This window comes from Sphaeramia orbicularis, chromosome 18 (assembly GCF_902148855.1).
Source record: "Sphaeramia orbicularis chromosome 18, fSphaOr1.1, whole genome shotgun sequence".
Classification (NCBI taxonomy): domain Eukaryota; kingdom Metazoa; phylum Chordata; class Actinopteri; order Kurtiformes; family Apogonidae; genus Sphaeramia; species Sphaeramia orbicularis.
Window position 1 is genome coordinate 32,021,632 of NC_043974.1, and position 20,952 is coordinate 32,042,583.

Sequence of the window (20,952 nt, forward strand, 5' to 3'; positions counted from 1 at the left end):
TTACAACTACACCTTACCCAACAACAATCACTACTGTAGATACTATAACTAAAGCTCCCCCAACTACTACCACACCTGCCCCAATAAAAACCTCCGCATCAACAACTACCACACCTTCCCCAACTACAACCACAGCTGTCCCAACAACAACTGCTGAAACAACTACAACCAAATCTTCCCCAACAACCAGAGCTGCCCCACCTACAACTGCTGTACCCACTATAACCACACCTTCCCCAACTGATACCAAAGCTGCCCCAACTACAACTACAGCTTCCCAAACTAATACCAAAACCTCCCTCAACTAGACCACAGCTACCCCAACTACAACCACAGCTGCCCCAACTATCACATCTGCTGCCATGACTACAACTGCTGAACCAACAACTACCACTCCTACCCCAACTCCAACCACACCTACACAAACTACCATCACAGCTGCACAAACTGCAACAACTGCTACACTGACATCCACTGCTGCATCAGAAACTACTGCATCTTCCCCAACTGCAACCAACTTTCCCCAACTATGACTGCTGCACCGACTACTACCACACCTACCCCAACTTCAACCAAATCATCCCAAACTACAGCTGTAAAAATGATGACAACAACTTTTGCACCACCAACTACCACACCGGCCAAAATTACCTTCACAGCCTCACCAACCACAACAACTGCTGCACCAACACCTACCACTCCTGTCCAAACTACAACACCTTTCCCCACTACAACAGCAGCTGCCAAAACTATAACTGCTGCACACGCTACTACTAAACATTCCCAGACTACAGCCACAGCTGAACCGACTAAAACAACTGCTGCACCAACAACTAAAGCACCTTCCCCAACTACAACCACAGCTACCCCAACTACAACTACAGCTTCCCCAACTAATATCACACCTGCCCCAAAAACAACTGCTGCACAGACTACAACTGCCAAATCAGCAACTACCACACATTCCCCAACTACAACCCTTGCTGTCCCAAAAACAACTCCTGCAAAAACTGAAAGTGGTGCACCAACAACAACCAAACCTGCCCATACAACAACTACCCAAACTACAACTACAGCACCCCAACAACAAAAACTGCTGCCCCAACTACAACCACTGCACCAGTAACTACCACACCTTTCCCAACTACAACCACAGCTGCCCCAACTGAAACTCAAGCTTCCCCAACTACAACAACTGCAGCACCGACTACAACTGCTGTACCAAAAACTACCATTCCTCCCAAAACTACAACGAAACCTGTCCCAACTACAACCAATGCTGCCCTAACTACAACTGCTGCACCCACCAGTACCACACCATCTCCAACTAAAACCAAAGCTGAACCAACTGAAACAACTGCTGCACCAACAATTACAGAACCCTCCCATACAAACACAGCTGTCAAAACAACTAAAGCAGCGCAAAATACAAACACTGGTACACCAACTACAACTACAGCTTCCCCAACTACAACCAGTGCCACACCAACTACAACTAAAGCTACCCCAACAACTACAGCTCCTCAAACTACAAACACTGCTAAACCAACTACAACTACACCTTCCACTACTACAACTACAGGTGCCCAAACTATAACCATTGCTGCACCAACTATAAAGACAGCTTCCCCGACTACAACTACATCTCCCACAACTACAACAATTACTACACCAACAACAACTACACCTTCACCAACTAGAACCAAAACTACCCCAACTACAACTGCTGCACCAAAAACTACCACAACTGCCAAAAGTACCACAACAGCTGCAGCAAATACAACTACAGCTTCCCCAACTACAATAACTGCTGCACCAACAACTACCACAACTGCCAAAAGTACCACAACAGCTGCAGAAACTACAACTACAGCTTCCCCAACTACAAACACTGCTGCGCCGTACAGAAATATAATCACACCAAAAACTTCAACACCTTCCCCAACTACAACCACATCTGCCCTAACTACAACCACAGCTGACCCAACTAAAACTACAGCCGGCCCAACAACAAGAAGTGCAGCACCAACTATATCTAAAGCTACCCAAACAACTCCAGCTGCCAAAACTACAACCACTGCCACACCAACTAAGACTCCAGCTTCTTCGACTACAACTATAGCTTCCCCAACTTATATAACTGCTGCAAAGACTAAGAATACAGCCACACCAAAAACTTCAACACCTCCCCCAACTACAACCACATCTGCTCTAACTACAACCACAGCTGCTCCAACTACAACTGCTGTATCAAGTATTACCACATCTTCTCCGATACAAACCAGAGCTTCATCAACTACAACAACTGCTGCCCAAACTACTACAGCTTCCCAAACAAAAATAACTGTTGCACAGACTAAAACCTCTGCACCAACAACTACCACACCTGCCCAAACTACAACCACAGCATTCCCAACTCCAACTGCTGCACCGACTTCAACAACTGCTGCAACAGCAATTACCATACCTGCCCAAACTACTACAACAGCTTCAGAAACTACAACTACAGCTTCAACAACTACAAACACTGCTACACCGACTACAATTATAGCTGCACCAAACTCTCCAACACCTTCCCCAACTACAACCACATCTGCCCTAACTAAAACCACAGCTGACCCAACTAACACTGCTGTACAAAGTACTACCACACCTTCCCGAACGACAACTAGAGCTTCACCACCTACAACAACTGCTACCCTAACTACTACCACACCTGCCCAAAAAACAACCACAGCTGCCCCGACTACAACAACAGCCGGCCCAAAAACAACTAAAGCTGCTCAAACTACAGCCTGTGGTACACCAACTATTACCACACCTGCCCCAACTACAAACACAGCTACAACTACAACTGCTGAACCGACTAAAACAAGTGTTGCACCAACAACTACCACACCTGCCAAAATGACCACCACACATGCAGAAACTACAACTACAGCTTCCCCAACTACAACAACTGCTGTACCGACTACAAATAAAGCTGCACTGACAACTACCACACCTTCCCCAACTACAGCTACAGCTTCCCCAACTACAGACACAGCTACCCCAACTACAACAACTGCTACACTGACAGCTGCTGCAACAACTGCAAATAAAGGTGCACTAACAACTAGAACACCTTCACCAACTACAACCACATCTCCCCTAATTACAACTACAGCTACCCCAACTACAACTGCTTTACCAACAACTACCACACCTGCACCAACTACAACAACATCTGCCCAAACTACAACAACAGCTTCCCAAACTAAAACAACTGCTGCACCACCTAACACTTCGGCACACACAACTACCACACTTGCCCCAATTGCAACCACAAATTTCACAACTACACCTGCTACACAGACTACAACTGCCGCACAAAGAACTCCCACACCTTCCCAAACTACCACCACAGCTGCAGCAAGTACAACTACAGCTTCCCCAACTACATCTACTGCAAAACCGAACATGAATACAGCCACACCAAAGACTACCACGCCTTCCCAACTACAACCGCAGTTGGAAAAACTTCAACTGCTGTGCCAACTACTACCACACTTTCAAAAACTACAACCACAGCTTTCCGAACTACAACAACTCCTTCATCGACTAAATCAGTTGCTGCAACAGCTACCAAACCTGCCCAAAACACAACTACACCTTTCCCCTCTACAACTACAGCTGTCCATACTACAAACACAGGTGCCCCAACTACACCAACTGCTGCACCGACTAAACCAACTGCTCCACCAACAACTACCACACCTTCACAAACTACCACCACAGCTGCAGAAACTACAACTACAGCTTCCCAACTACAACAACTGTTGCACCAACTAAAAATACAGCCGCACCAACAACTCCAACACCTTCCCCAACTACAACAATATCTCCCCTAACTACAACCACAGCTTCCCCAACTATAACATCTGCACGAACTAAAACTTCTGCACCAACAACTACCACACTTTTCCCAACAAATACCACAGCTTTCCCAACTACACCTGCTGGGCTGACTACAAAAAGTTCTGCACCAACAACTACCACACCTGCCCAAACTACCACCACAGCTGCAGAAACTACAACTACAGCTGCCCCAACTACAAACACAGCTGCCCCAACTACATCACCTGCTGCACCGTCTACAAGTGCCACACCAACGACTACCACACCTTCCCGAACTAAAACCACAGCTGTCCCAAATACAACAACTCCCTCGCCGACTACAACTGCCGGAAAAACTACCACACCTGTCCCAAAGACAAGTACAGCTTCCCCCACTACCACTACAGCTGCACGAACTTCAAGAACTCCTGCACTGACTACATCTTCCCCAACTACAACTGATGCACTTACTGCAACTGCTGCACCAACAACTACCATGTCTTCCCAAACTACCACCAAAGCTTCCCCAACTAGAAAAAATTTTGCACCACTGACAACAACTGCTGCGCCAACAGCTACCACATCTGCCCTTACAAAAACCATAGCTGTCCCAACTATAACTACTAATGCACCAACTACAACACCTGCTGCACCAAGAACTACCAAATCTTCCCCAGCTACAACCACAGCTTCCAAAACTCCAACAACTCCTGCACCGACTTTAACTGCTACAACAATAAATACCAAAGCTTCCCCAACTACAACTACAGCTGCTCCAACTAAAACTACAGCTGCCCCTACTACAACAACAGCTGCACAAACAAACACTGCTGCACCAACAACTACCACAACTGCCCCAACTATAACTACAGCTGTTCTAACTACAACTACTGTACTCACACCAAATGCTTCACCCACTACAACTACATCTTCCCCCACAACACTTGCCAAAACTACAAATACATCTCCCACAACTACAACCACAGTAGGCCCCACTAAAACTACAGATGCACCACCTATAACTACAGCTGCACCAACGACAACAACTGCAGCACTGACTACAAAAACCTCTGCACCAACTACAACACCTGCTTCCCCAAACACTACCACAAGATCCCAAACTACAACCATACTTGCCCCTACTACAACTAAAGCTTCCCCTACTAAAACCACACCTGCCCAAACTCCAACCACACCTGGCCAAACTCCCACTACAGCTGCACCAACTACAACAATGGCTTCACTGAGTAAAACTGCTGCAACAAAAATTACCACTCCAACCCAAATGACAACCACACCTGCCCCAACGAGCACAACTGCTGCACTGACTGAAAGCACTGATGCACCAACAACTACCACACCTGCCCATACAACAACAATAGGTGCCCCCACTACAGCAAAAGCTGCTCAAACTACAACCACTGGTAGACCAACTACAACTACAGCTTCCCACACTACAACTACTACTACAGCTACCCAAACTGCATCCAGTGCCACACCAGCTGCAATTGAAGCTACACAAACAACTACAGCTGCCCAAAGTACAACCACTGCGACACCAACTACAAATAAAGCTGCCCCAACAACAACCACCGTGAAACCAACTACAAAAAAAGCTTCCCCAACTACAACTACATCTCCCACAACTACAACAACTGTTGCACCGACTACTACCACACCTTACCCACCTACAAGCAAAGCTGCACTGACTACAACAACTGCTGCACAAACAATTACCAAACCTGTCCAGACTATAACAAAATCTGCCCAATCTACAACAACTGCTGCACTGACTACAACTGTCGCAACAAAAACTACCACACCTGCCCCAACTACAACTACAGCTGCCCCAACTACAACGACTGCTGCACCGACTACTACCACACCTTCCCCCACTACTACCACAGCTTCACTTACTACAACTGCTGAACCAACAACTGCCACTACTGCCCCCACCACACAAACACCTACCCCAATCACAACCAAAACTGCACCAACTACAACAACTGCTACAACAACTATAACTGCTGCACATATAACTGCCACAGTTTTCTCAACTACAACCACAGTTAACCAAACTGCAACAACAGCTGTCCCAAGTACAAACACTGCTGCAGTGACACCAACTGCTGCTGCACCAACAACTACCACAGCGTCCCTAACTACAACCAATGCTTCCCCAACTAACACTGCTGTATCAACTACATCTGCTGCACCAAAAACTACCACACTTGCCCCAACTAAAACCACAGCTGCAATGACTACAAAAACTGCTTCACCAACTACAACTGCTGCAAGAAAAACTACCACACCTGCCCCAACTACAACCACAGCTGCACCGACTACAAAAACTGCTGCACCAACTACAATTGCTGCACCAACAACTACCACACCTGCCCCAACTACAACCACAGCTGCACTGACTAAAAAAACTCCTGCACCAACTACATCTGCTGCACAAAAAACTACCAAACCTCCCCCAACTACAACCACAGTGTCCCCAACATCAACTGCTGCATCGACTAAAAAAACTGTAGCACCAACAACTGCCACACGTGCCCCAACTACAACTACAGCTTCCCCAAGTACAACAACTCTTGTACCAAAAACAGCTGCTGAACCAAGAACTACCACACCTTCTCAAACTAAAACCACAACTGCCCCAACTACAACTACAGCTGTTCTAACTACAACTACTGTACTCACACCAACTGCTTCACCCACTACAACTACATCTTCCCCCACAACACTTGCCAAAACTACAAATACATCTGCCACAACTACAACCACAGTAGGCCCCACTAAAACTACAGATGCACCACCTATAACTACAGCTGCACCAACGACAACAACTGCAGCACTGACTACAAAAACCTCTGCACCAACTACAACACCTGCTTCCCCAAACACTACCACAAGATCCCAAACTACAACCATACTTGCCCCTACTACAACTAAAGCTTCCCCTACTAAAACCACACCTGCCCAAACTCCAACCACACCTGGCCAAACTCCCACTACAGCTGCACCAACTACAACAACGGCCTCACTGAGTAAAACTGCTGCAACAAAAATTACCATTCCAACCCAAATGACAACCACACCTGCCCCAACGAGCACAACTGCTGCACTGACTGAAAGCACTGATGCACCAACAACTACCACACCTGCCCATACAACAACAATAGGTGCCCCCACTACAGCTAAAGCTGCTCAAACTACAACCACTGGTAGACCAACTACAACTACAGCTTCCCACACTACAACTACTACTACACAAACTACAACTACCGCTACCCAAACTGCATCCAGTGCCACACCAGCTGTAATTGAAGCTACACAAACAACTACAGCTGCCCAAAGTACAACCACTGCTACACCAACTACAAATAAAGCTGCCCCAACAACAACCACCGTGAAACCAACTACAAAAAAAGCTTCCCCAACTACAACTACATCTCCCACAACTACAACAACTGCTGCACCGACTACTACCACACCTTACCCACCTACAAGCAAAGCTGCACTGAGTACAACAACTGCTGCACAAGCAATTACCAAACCTGTCCAGACTACAACAAAATCTGCCCAATCTACAACAACTGCTGCACTGACTACAACTGTCGCAACAAAAACTACCACACCTGCCCCAACTACAACTACAGCTGCCCCAACTACAACAACTGCTGCAGCGACTACTACCACACCTTCCCCCACTACTACCACAGCTTCACTTACTACAACTGCTGAACCAACAACTGTCACTACTGCCCCCACCACACAAACACCTACCCCAATCACAACCAAAACTGCACCAACTACAACAACTGCTGCAACAACTATAACTGCTGCACATATAACTGCCACAGTTTTCCCAACTACAACCACAGCTAACCAAACTGCAACAACAGCTGTCCCAAGTACAAACACTGCTACACTGACACCAACTGCTGCTGCACCAACAACTACCACAGCGTCCCTAACTACAACCAATGCTTCCCCAACTAACACTGCTGTATCAACTACATCTGCTGCACCAAAAACTACCACACTTGCCCCAACTAAAACCACAGCTGCAATGACTACAAAAACTGCTTCACCAACTACAACTGCAGAAAGAAAAACTACCACACCTGCCCCAACTACAACCACAACTGCACCGACTACAAAAACTGCTGCACCAACTACATTTGCTGCACCAACAACTACCACACCTGCCCCAACTACAACTACAGCTTCCCCAAGTACAACAACTCTTGTACCAAAAACAACTGCTGAACCAAGAACTACCACACCTTTTCAAACTAAAACCACAGCTGCACCGACTACAACTATAGCAGCCCAAACTACAAACAATGATGCCCCAACTACAAAAACTACTGCACCGACGACACGAACTGCTGCACCTACACCTACCACAACTCCCCCAACTACACCCAATGCAGCCCCAACTACAACCACAGCTTCCCCAACTACAACAACTGCTGCAATGACTACAAAAACAGCACCACCAACAACTACCCAACCTTTCCCAACTACAAACACCTCTGCCCAAACTACAACTGCTGCACCACCTACTACCACACCTTCCCAAACTATAGCCACAGCTGCAACGACTAAAACAACTGCTGCATCAACAACTACCACACCTTCAAACACAGCTGAGTCAAGTACTCCATCTTCAGTTGGGAACTTTACTAATACAAATGCACAACTTACAACCACAACTGCCCACACAACATCCACACTTTCCCCAATTTCAACAATTGCACCAACCACTAACACAATGGAAACAACTACAACCAGAGCTGACACATCTAAAAACACAGCTTTCCCGACTACAGCTACTCCAATTGCAACCACTGCTGAAAAAACTACTACATCTGCCCCAACTACAACAGTGGCAAAAACCACATCCGCTGCTACACCAACTCCAACTACAGCTGCCGCAACTACAACCACTATTGCACCAACTACAACTACAGCTGACCAAACAAAAACCAAAGCTGCTCAAACTACAACCACTGGTACACAAACTACAACTACAGCTTCCCGAACTACAACCACGTTTGCATCAACTACAACTAAAGTTACCCCAAACACAACAACTGCCCAAACTATAACTACTGCTACAAAAACTACAACTACAGCTTTGCCGACTACAAATATAGCTGCCTCAACTACAACTGCTGCACTGATTACAACTCCTGGACCAAAAACTACCACACCTGCCCCAACTACAAAAACATCTACCCCAACTAAAACCACAACTTCCCGTACTACAACTGCTGCACAAATGACAACAGCTTCTGCACCAACTGCTACCACACTTTCCCGAACTACAACCACAGCTGCACCAACTACAAATACTGTTGCACCAACAACTACCACACCTGCCCAAACAATAACTAGAACTTCCCCCACTACAGCTACAGCTGCCCCAACTACTACCACAATTGCCCCATCTATAATCAAAGTAGCCTCAACTATAACAACTGCTGCACAAACTAAAACTGCTGCCCCAACTAAAACCATAGGTTCCCAAACTACAACTACAACTGACCTAACGACAAATACTGCTCCAACAACTACAACTGCTGCACCATTAACTACCACAGCGTCCCCCATTACCACTAAAGCTTCCCTAACTAAAAGTACTGGTGCACCGATTACAACTGCCGAACCAAAAACTGCCACACGTGCCTCAACTACAACCAAAGCTGCCCCAACAACTGCTGAAACAACTACAACCACATCTTCCCCAAAAACAACCACAGCTTCCCCACACATAACTGCTGCACCCACTATTACCACACCTTCCCTTACTACAACCAAACCTGCACAAACTACCACCACAGCTGTAAAAACTACAACAACTTTTGCAACAACAACCACTGCTGCATCGAAAACTACAGCATCTTCCCAAACTACAACCAAAGGTTCCCCAACTATGACTGTTGCACCAACTATTACCACACCTTCCCCAACTACAACCAAAGTATCCCCGACTACAACTTTAAAACTGACAACTTTTGCACCAACAACTACAACACCTGCCAAAACTACAACTGCTGCACTCACTACTACCACACATTCCCAGACTAAAGCCACAGCTGAACCGACTAAAACAACTATAGCACCTTCCCCAACTACAACCACAGGTGCCCCAACTAAAACTAAAGCTATCAGAACAACAACCACTGGTAAACTAACTACAACTGCAGCTTCGCACACTACAATCAGTGCCGCACCAACTACAATTAAAGCAACCCCAATAACTACAGCCGCCAAAACTAAAACCACTCCTACACAAACTAAAACTACAGCGTCGCCTACTACAACTGCTACACCAACAACTACCACACCTGCCTCAACTACACCTATAGCTGGACCAACTACAACAACTACTGTACTCACTACAACTAAAGCAAGCCCAAAAACAACAGCTGCCATGATTACAACCATTACTACACCTACTACAACAACACCTTTCCAAACTACAACTACAGCTTCCCCAACAAAAGCCATTACTGCAAAAATTACAACTACTTCTTCCTCTCCTACAGCTACCCCAACTACAATCACTGCTGCACCAACTACAGAAACTGCCAAAACTACAGCAGCTCTGACGACAACTTCTACTTCACAAAATAAAAAGAAAGCTTCCTCAACTACAACTACATCTGCTAAACCTACAACCACTTCTACACCAACTAAAAATACACCTTCCCCGAATACAACCACAGCTTCCCAGACTACAACTAGAGCTTCCCCAACTACAACAACTGCTGACCCGACTAAAACTTCTGCACCTACAACTAACACACCTGCCCAAACTCACACCACAGCTGACATAACTATAACTAGTGCTTCTCCAACTACAAACTCTTCTGTACCAACTATAAATACAGGAGCACCAACAACAACCACACCTTCCTCAACTACAACAACTGCTGCACCGACTAATACCACACCTTCCCCTATTATAGCCACAGCTTCACCGACTACAACTGTTGAACCAAGAACTACAACTCCTGCCCTAACTAAAACCACACCTTCCCCCACTACAACATCTGGTGCACCAACAACAACAACTGCTGAACATAAAACTACATCTCCTGCCTCTACTACAACCACACCTGCCCCCATTACAACTACAACTTCCTCGACTACAACCAAACTCTCCCCAACTACAATAACATCTGTCGCAAATAAAACTACAGCTTCCCAAAGTACGACTGCTCCACCAAAAACTACCATGGCTACCTCAACTACAACAACTGCTGAACCGACTACATCAACTGCTGAACCAACAATTGCGACACCTTCCACAACGACAACCACAGCTGCCCCAACTACAACTACATCTTCCCAAACTACAACTTCAGCTGCCCCAACTACAAAAACTGCTGAAGCTACAAACGCTGCACAAATAACTACCACAGCTTCCCAAACTAAAACCACAGCTGTCCCAACAAAAACTAACACTGCCCCAACTACAAAAACTGCTGCACTGACTACAACTGCTTCTCCAAAAACTACCATGCCTCCCCCAACTACCACCATTGCTGCACAAATTACAACAACTGCTGCACCACCTAACACTGCTGCACCAACAACTACTACTACTGCCCAAACTACAAACACACCTGCCCCAACAAAACATAAAGCTGCCCATGCTACAACTACAGCTTCCCCAACTACAACCACAGCCTCCCCAACTACAACAACTGCTGCACTGACTACATCTGCTGCATCAACAACTACCACACCTTCCCAAACCAATACCATAATGGCACTGACTACAACAACTGCTGCACCAACAACTAACACACCTTCCCCATCTACAACCAATGCAGCCCAAACTACAACTACAGCTGCCCCAACTACATCCACAGTGGCCCCAACAACAGGTGCTCAAACAAAAACCACTATTGCACCAACTACAACTGCAGCTTCCCCAACTACAACCACTGCTACACCAACTACAACTACAGCCTCCCCAACTACAACCACTGCCGCAACAACTATAACTAAAGCTGCCCAAACAACAACAGCTGCCCAAACTACAACCACTGCTACACAAACGACAACTACAACTTTGCAGACTACAACTACAGCTTCCCCAACTACAAATATGGCCATGCCAACTACAACTACACCTTACCCAACAACAACCACTACTGTAGAAACCACAACTACAGCTCCCCCAACTACTACCACACCTGCCCCAATAAAAACTGCCGCACCAATGACTACCACACCTTCCCCAACTACAACCACAGCTGTCCCAACAACAACTGCTGAAACAACTACAACCAAATCTTCCCCAAAAACCACAGCTGCCCCACCTACAACTGCTGCACACACTATGACCACACCTTCCCCAACTAATACCACAGCTGCCCCAACTACAACCACAGTAGCACAAACTATCACAACTGCTGCAATGACAACCACTGCTGAACCAACAACTTCCACTCCTACCCCAACTCCAACTACACCTGCACAAACCACCACCATAGCTGCAAAAACTGCAAAAACTGCTACACCGACATCAACTGCTGCATCTGGAACTACTGCATTTATCCCAACTGCAACCAAAGTTTCCCCAACTACGACTGCTGCACTGACTACTGCCTCACCTTCCCCAACTACAACAGCTTCCCCAACTACAACCAAAGCATCCCAAATTCCAATTGTACAACTGACGACAACAACTTTTGCACCACCGACTAACACACCTGCCAAAACTACCTTCACAGCCTCACCAACCACAAATACTACTGCACCAACACCTACCACTCCTGCCCAAACTACAAAACCTTTCCCCACTAAAACCGCAGCTTCCAAAACTACAACTGCTGCACCCACTACTACTAAACATTCCCAGACTACAGCCACAGCTGAACCGAGTAAAACTGCTGCAACAAAAACTAAAGCACCTTCCCCAACCACAACCACAGCTACCCAAACTACGACTACAGCTGCCCCAACTACAACTACAACTGCCCCAATGACAACAACTGCTGAACAAACTACAACTGCTGAACCAAAAACTACCACACCTTCCCCAACTACAACCATAGCTGTCCCAAAAACAACTCCTGCACTAACTAAAACTGGTGCACCAACAACAACCAAACCTTCCCCAACAACAACATCTACCCAAACTACAACTACGGCTTCCCCAAACACAAAAACTGCTGCACCAACTACAACCGCTGCAATAATAACTACCACACCATCTAAAACTAAAACCACAGCTGAATTGACTGAAACAACTGCTGCGCCAACTAAAACTACACCTTCCACTACTACTAAAACTGCCAAAACTACAACCACTGCTGTACCAACCACAAAGACAGCTTCCCCTCCTACAACTATATCTCCCACAACTACAACAACTGCTACACCAACAACTACTACACCTTCACCAACTACAACCAAAACTGCCCTAACTACAACAACTGCTGCACCGTCTACAACTGCTGACCAAAAAACTACTACACCTTCCCTAACTACAACCAAAGGTGTCCATACTACAAAAACTGCTAAACTGACTAGAACTGCTGGCCCAAAATCTACAATACATTTCCCAACTACAACTACAGCTTCTCCAACTGCAACTGCTGTACTAAGAACTACCACACCTGCCCCAAATAAATCCACAGCTGCCCCAACTACAACGACTGAAACAACAGCTGCCTCCACTACAACTACAGCTGCCCCAACTACAACTAAAGGTGGACCAAAGACAACTACAGCTGCCCCAACTACAACCACTGCTGAACCAACTACAACAGTTTCCCCAACTATTGCTGCTCTGACTACAACCACTGCTGCAAAAATTACAACTACAGGTGACTCAACTACAAACACTTCTGTATCGACTACAAAAACTGCTTCAACACCAACTACCACACCTGCCCCAAATAAAACTACATCTTACCCGACTACAACTAAAGCTACCCAAACTACTACACCTTCCACAACTGCAACGAAAGCTGGCCCAACTACAACTGCTGCACCATCTACAACTGCTGCACCAACCATTACCACACCTACCCCAACTACAACCGCTTCCCCAACTACAACTGCTGCAAAGACTAAAACTTCTGCACCAACAACTACCACACCTGTCCAAACTACAACCACAGCATTCCCAACTAAAATTTCTGCACGGACTACAATAAGTGCTGCATCAGCAATTACCATACGTGCCCAAACTACCACCATAGCTACAGAAACTACAACTACAACTTCCCCAACAACAACAACTGCTACACCAACTACAATTATAGCCGCACCAACAACTCCAACAACTTCCCCAACTACAACCAAATCTGCTCTAACTACATCCACAGCTCACCCAACTACAGCCAGCCCAAGTACAAGCAGTGCCGCACCAACTACAACTAAAGCTACCCAAACAAGTACAGCTGCCAAAACTACAACCACTGCCACACCAACTAAGACTCCAGCTTCACTAACTACAACTATAGCTTACCCAACTTCAATAACTGCTGCACAGACTACAAATAGGACCACACCAACAACTCCAATACCTCCCCCAACTACAACCACATCTGCTTTAACTACAACCAAAGATGCTCCAACTACAACTGCTGTATCAAGTATTACCACACCTTCTCAAACACAAACCAGAGCTTCACCAACTACAACAACTATTGCCCCAACTACAACAACTACTGCCCAAACTACAACACCTGCCCCAACTACAACTACAGCTTCCCGAACTACAGTAACGGCTGCACTGACTGAAACCTCTGCACCAACAACTACCACACCTGCCCAAACTACAACCGCAGCATTCCCAACTACAACTGCTGCACCGACTTCAACAAATGCTGAAACAACAATTACCATACCTGCCCAAACTACCACCACAGCTTCAGAAACTACAACTACAGCTTCAACAACTACAAAAACTGCTGCACCGACTACAATTATGGCCGCACCAAACACTCCAACACCTTCCCCAACTACAACCACATCTGCCATAACTATGACCACCACACATGCAGCAACTGCAACTAAAGCTTCCCCAACTACAATAACTGCTGGAAAAACTAAAACTTCTGCACCAACAACTACCATACCTGCCCAAACTACAACCACAGCATTCCCAACTACAACTGCTGCACTGACTTCAACAACTTCTGCAACAACAATTACCACAGCTGCCCAAACTACCACAGCAGCTGAAGCAACTACAACTACAGCTTCCCCAACTACAACAACTCCTGCCCTGACAACAACTACTGCAACATCTGCAAATAAAGGTGCACCAACAACTCAAACACCTTCCCCAACTACAACTACATCTCCCCTAATTACAACCACAGCTGCCCCAACTACAATTGCCATACCAACAACTACCACGCTTGCCCCAACTACAACAACAGCTTCCCGAACTAAAACAACTGCTGTACCACCTAACACTTCAGCACAAACTACCACACTTGACCCAATTGCAACCACAAATTTCCCATCTACACCTGCTACACCGACTACATCAACTGCCGCACAAAGAAATACCACACCTTCCCAAACTACCACCACAGCTGTAGAAAGTACAACTACAGCTTCCCCAACTACATCTACTGCTAAATTGAACACAAATACAGCCACACCAAAGACTACCACACCTTCCTCAACTACAACCGCAGCTACCAAAACTTCAACTGCTGTGCCAACTACTACCACACCTTCAACAACTATAACCACAGCTGTCCCAACTACAACAACTCCTGCACCAACTAAATCAATTGCCGCAACAACAACGACACCTGACCAAACAAAAACTGCACCTTTCCCCACTACAACTACAGCTGCCCATACTACAAACACAGGAGCCCCAACAACACCAGCTGCTGCACCAACTAAACCAAGTGCTGCACCAACATCTACCACACCTTCCCAAACTACTACCACAGCTGCAGCAACTACAACTACAACTTCTTCAACTACAACATCTGCTGCACCGACTAAAAATACAGCCGCACAAACTCCAACACTTTCCCCAACTACAACATCTCCCCTAACTACAACCACAGCTTCACCAACTATAACTGCTGCACAAACTAAAACTTCTGCACCAACAACTACCACACTTGTCCAAACTAATACCACAGCTTTCCCAACTACACCTGCTGCACCGACTTCAAAAACTGCTGCAAAATCAAGTACCACACCCACCCAAACTACAACTGCAGCTGCCCCAACTACAACTGCTGTACCATCAACTAACACACCTGTCCCAATTACAAACACTGCAAGACTGATTACAACTTTTGGACCAACAACTACAACTACAACTGCCCCAACTACAACAACATCTGCCCAAACTACAACAAAAGGTTCCCCAACAAAAACTTCTACACAAACAACTACCACACTCTTCCCGACTAAAACCACAGCTTTCCCAACTACACCTCCTGCACTGACTACAAAAAATTCTACACAAACAACTACCACACCTTCCAAAACTACCACCACAGCTGCTGAAATGACAACTACAACTTCGCCAACTAAAACTCTTGCACCGACTACAAATACAGCCACACCAAAAACTAACACACCTGCCCCAACAAAAACAACACCTTCCCCCACTACAACTACAGCTGCACCAACTACAACCACAGCTGCCCCAACTACATCAACTGCTGCACCGTCTATAAGTGCCACACCAACGACTACCACACCTTCACAAACTACAACCACAGCTGTCCCAAATACAAACACTCCTTCACCGACTACAAACACTGCTGCAAAAACAACTACCACACCTCTCCCAAAGAATACTACAGCTTCTCCCACTACAACTACAGCTGCCCCAACTTCAAGAACTCCTGCACTGACTACATCTTCCCCAACTACAACTAACACTGACCCAACTACAACTGCTGTACTTACTGCAACGGATGAACCAACAACAACCAAAGCTGCCCAAACTACAAAAACTTCTTCACTGACTAACACACCTGCTGAACCAGAAACTACCAAACCGTCCCCAGCTACAACCAGAACTTACCAAACTCCAACAACTCCTGCAATAACTTCAACTGCTACAAGTACCAAAGCTTCCCCAAATACAAGCACAGCTTCTCCAACTAAAACTACAGTTGCCCCTGCTACAACAACTGCTGCACAAACTAACACTGCTACACCAACAACTACCACATCTGCCCCAACTACAACTACAGCTGTTCTTACTAAAACAACTACTGTACTCACACCAACTGCTTCACCAACTACAACTACATCTTCCCCCACAACACTTGCCAGAGCTACAAATGTATCTACCACAACTGCAACAACAGTAGGCCCCACTGCAACTACACCTGCACCACCTAAAAATACAGCTGCACCAACTACAACAACTGCAGCACCAACTACAAAAACTGTTGCACCGACTACAAAAACTGCTGCACCAACTACAACACCTGCTTCCCCAAACACTACCACAAGAGCCCAAACTACAACCACACTTGCCCCTACTACAAGTAAAGCTGCTCCTACTAAAACCACACCTGCCCAAACTCCGACCCCACCTGGCCAAACTCCCACCACAGCTGCACCAACTACAACATTGGCTTCACCAACTACAACTGCTGCAAGAAAAACTACCACTCCAACCCAAATTACAACCACACCTGCCCCAACGAGCACAACTCCTGCACTGACTAAAACAACTGACGCACCAACAACTACCACACCTTCCCATACAACAACAATAGGTGCCCCCACAACAACTACAACTATATCTCCCACAACTACAACAACTGACACACTGACTAAAACCACACCTTACCCACCTACAAGCACAGCTGCACTGACTACAACAACCACTGCACCGACTACAACTGTTGCAACAAAAACTACCACATCTGCCCAAACTACAAATACTGCTGCACCGACTAAAACTGCAACACCAACAACTACCACACCTGCCCCAACTACAACTAAAACTGCATCAACTACGACAACTACTGTACTCAAAACAACTAAAGCTAGCCCTACAACTGCCATAATTAAAACCACTGCTACATCTACTAAAACTACAACTTTCCAAACTACAACTTCCGCAACAAAAGCCATTACTGCAAAAATTACAACTACTTCCCCTACTACAGCTTCCCCAACTACAACTACATCTGCCACAACTACAACCATTTCTACAGAAACTACAAATACACCTTCCCCAAATACAACCACAGCTTCCCCAACTACTACCACATCTGCCCCAATGAAAACTGCTGAACCAAATACTACCGCTACTGCCCAAACTACAACCACACCTGCCCCCACTATACAAACACCTACCCCAACCACAACCTCACCAACTACAACAACTGCTGCAACAACTATAACTGCTGCACATATAACTGTCACAGCTTTCCCAACTACAACCACAGCTAACCAAACTACTACTACAGCTACCCCAAGTACAAAAACATCTGCATTGACACAAACTGCTGCTGCACCAAGAACTACCACAGCGTCCCCAACTACAACCAATGTTTCCCCAACTACAACTGCTGCCCCAACTACAACAACTGCCGAACAAACAACTACCACACCTGCCCCACCTACAACCACAGCTGCACCCACTAAAAAAACTGTTCCACCAACTGGAAATGCTGCACCAACAACTACCACACCTTCCATAACTGCTACCACAGCGGCAAAAACTACTACTAATGCTTCCCCAACCACAACAACTGCCTCATCAAGTACATCTGCTGCACCAAAAAAAACCACACCTGCCCCAACAACAACCACAGCTACAACGACTACAAAAACTTCTTCACCAACTACAACTGCTGCACAAAAAACTACCACACCTGCCCCAACTACAACCACAGCATCCCCAACTACAACTGCTGCACAGACTAAAATAACTGTAGCACCAAAAACTGCCACACCTGCCCCAACTACAACTATAGCTTTCCAAAGTACAACAACTCCTGTACCGACTACAGCTGCTGAACCAAGAACTACCACACCTTCCCCAACTAAAACCACAGCTGCACTGACTACAACTATAGCTGCCCAAAGTACAAACAACGATGCCCCAACTACAAAAACTACTGCACCGACTACACTAACTGCTGCACCAAAAACTACCACACCTCCCCCAACTATCACCAATGAAGCCCCAACTACAACCACAACTTCCCCAACTACAACAACTGCTGCATCGACTACAACAAAAGCACCACCAACAGCTACCAAATTTTTCCCAGCTACAAACACATCTGCCCAAACTACAACTGCTGCACCGCCTACTACCGCACCTTCCCAAACTATAACCAGAGCTGCAACGACTAAAAAAACTGCTGCACCAACAACTACCACACCTTCCAGAACTACTACCACAGCTGCCCCTACGACAACAACTGCCACACCAAACACTACCATATCTGCACTAACAAACCCCAATGATACAGCAACTACAACTGCAACTGCTGTACCGACTACATCTGCTGCATCAACAACTACCACACCTGCCCAAACACCAACCAAAGTGGCACCGTCTACAACAACTCCTGCACCAACAACTAACACACCGTCCCCATCTACAACCAATGCAGCCCCAACTACAACTACAGCTGCCCCAACTATAACTATGGCTGCCCCAGCTACAACCACACCTGCCCAAACTACCACCATAGCTGCAAAAACTACAACTGCTGGGAAACCTAATACCGCTGCACCAACAACTACCACTACTGCCCAAACTACAACCATACCTTCCTCCACTAACACTAAAGCTGCCCAAACTACAACCACAGTTGCCCCAACTACTACCACACCTGCCCAAGAAACAACCACAGCTTCCCCAACTACAAAAACTGCTGCACTGACTACAAATGCTGCAACAACAACTACCACACCTTCCCTAACTATATCAAGCGCTGCCCAAGCAACAAGTGCTGCACCAACTACAACTGCTTCACCAAAAACTACCACACCTGTCCCAATTACAACCACAGCTTCCCAAACTACAACTGCTGCACTCATTACAACTGCTACAAAAACTACAACTACAGCTTCCCCAACAACTAAAGCTTCCACAACTAAAACCACAGCTACCCCACCAACAACCACACCTGCCCCAAAAACACTGAAAGCTTCCCCACCTACAACTGCAGCAAAAAGTTCAACCACAGCTGCCCCACTAACCACAACTGCCCAAACAACAACACTACCTTATTCGACTACAACTGGTGCACCCACCTCTACCACACTTAATGTAAGTACGACCAAACCATCAACCACAGCTGCCCTTACAACCACAGCTCAAAATACAACAGCAGCTGATCTAAATACAGCTGCACAGAAACAAAACAAAAATCCTCCAAAAAAAGGTGAGTCACCAACTACTTCTTCAGTTGGGAACTTTACAAATACACAAATTACAACCACAACTGCCCACACAACATCCACACTGTCCCCGACTTCAATGATTGCACCAACCACTACCATAATGGAAAAAACTACAACTAAAACTGCGACATCTAAAACAGCTTCCCCAACAACAGCTACTCCAGTTACAACCACTGCTGCAAAAACTACAACATCTGCCGCAACTACAACAGCGGCTCAAACTACAATCACTGCAACACCAACTCCAACTACAGCTGCCCCAACAACAACCATTCCTGCACCAACTACAACAACAGCTGCCCCAACAACAGCTGCTCGAACAACAACCACTATTGCACTAACTACAACTACATCTCCCCCAACTACTACCACACCTGTCCCAATAAAAACTGCTGCACCAATGAGTACCACACCTTCCCCAACTACAACCACAGCTGTCCCAACAACTGCTGAAACAACTACAACCAAATCTTCTCCAACAACCACAGCTGCCCCACCTACAACTGCTGCACCCACTATTACCACACATTCCCCAACTAATTCCACAGCTTCCCCAACTACAACCACAGCTGCCCCAACTATCACAACTGCTGCAATGACTACAACTGCTGAACCAACAACTACCACTGCTACCCAAACTCCAACCACACTTTCACAAAC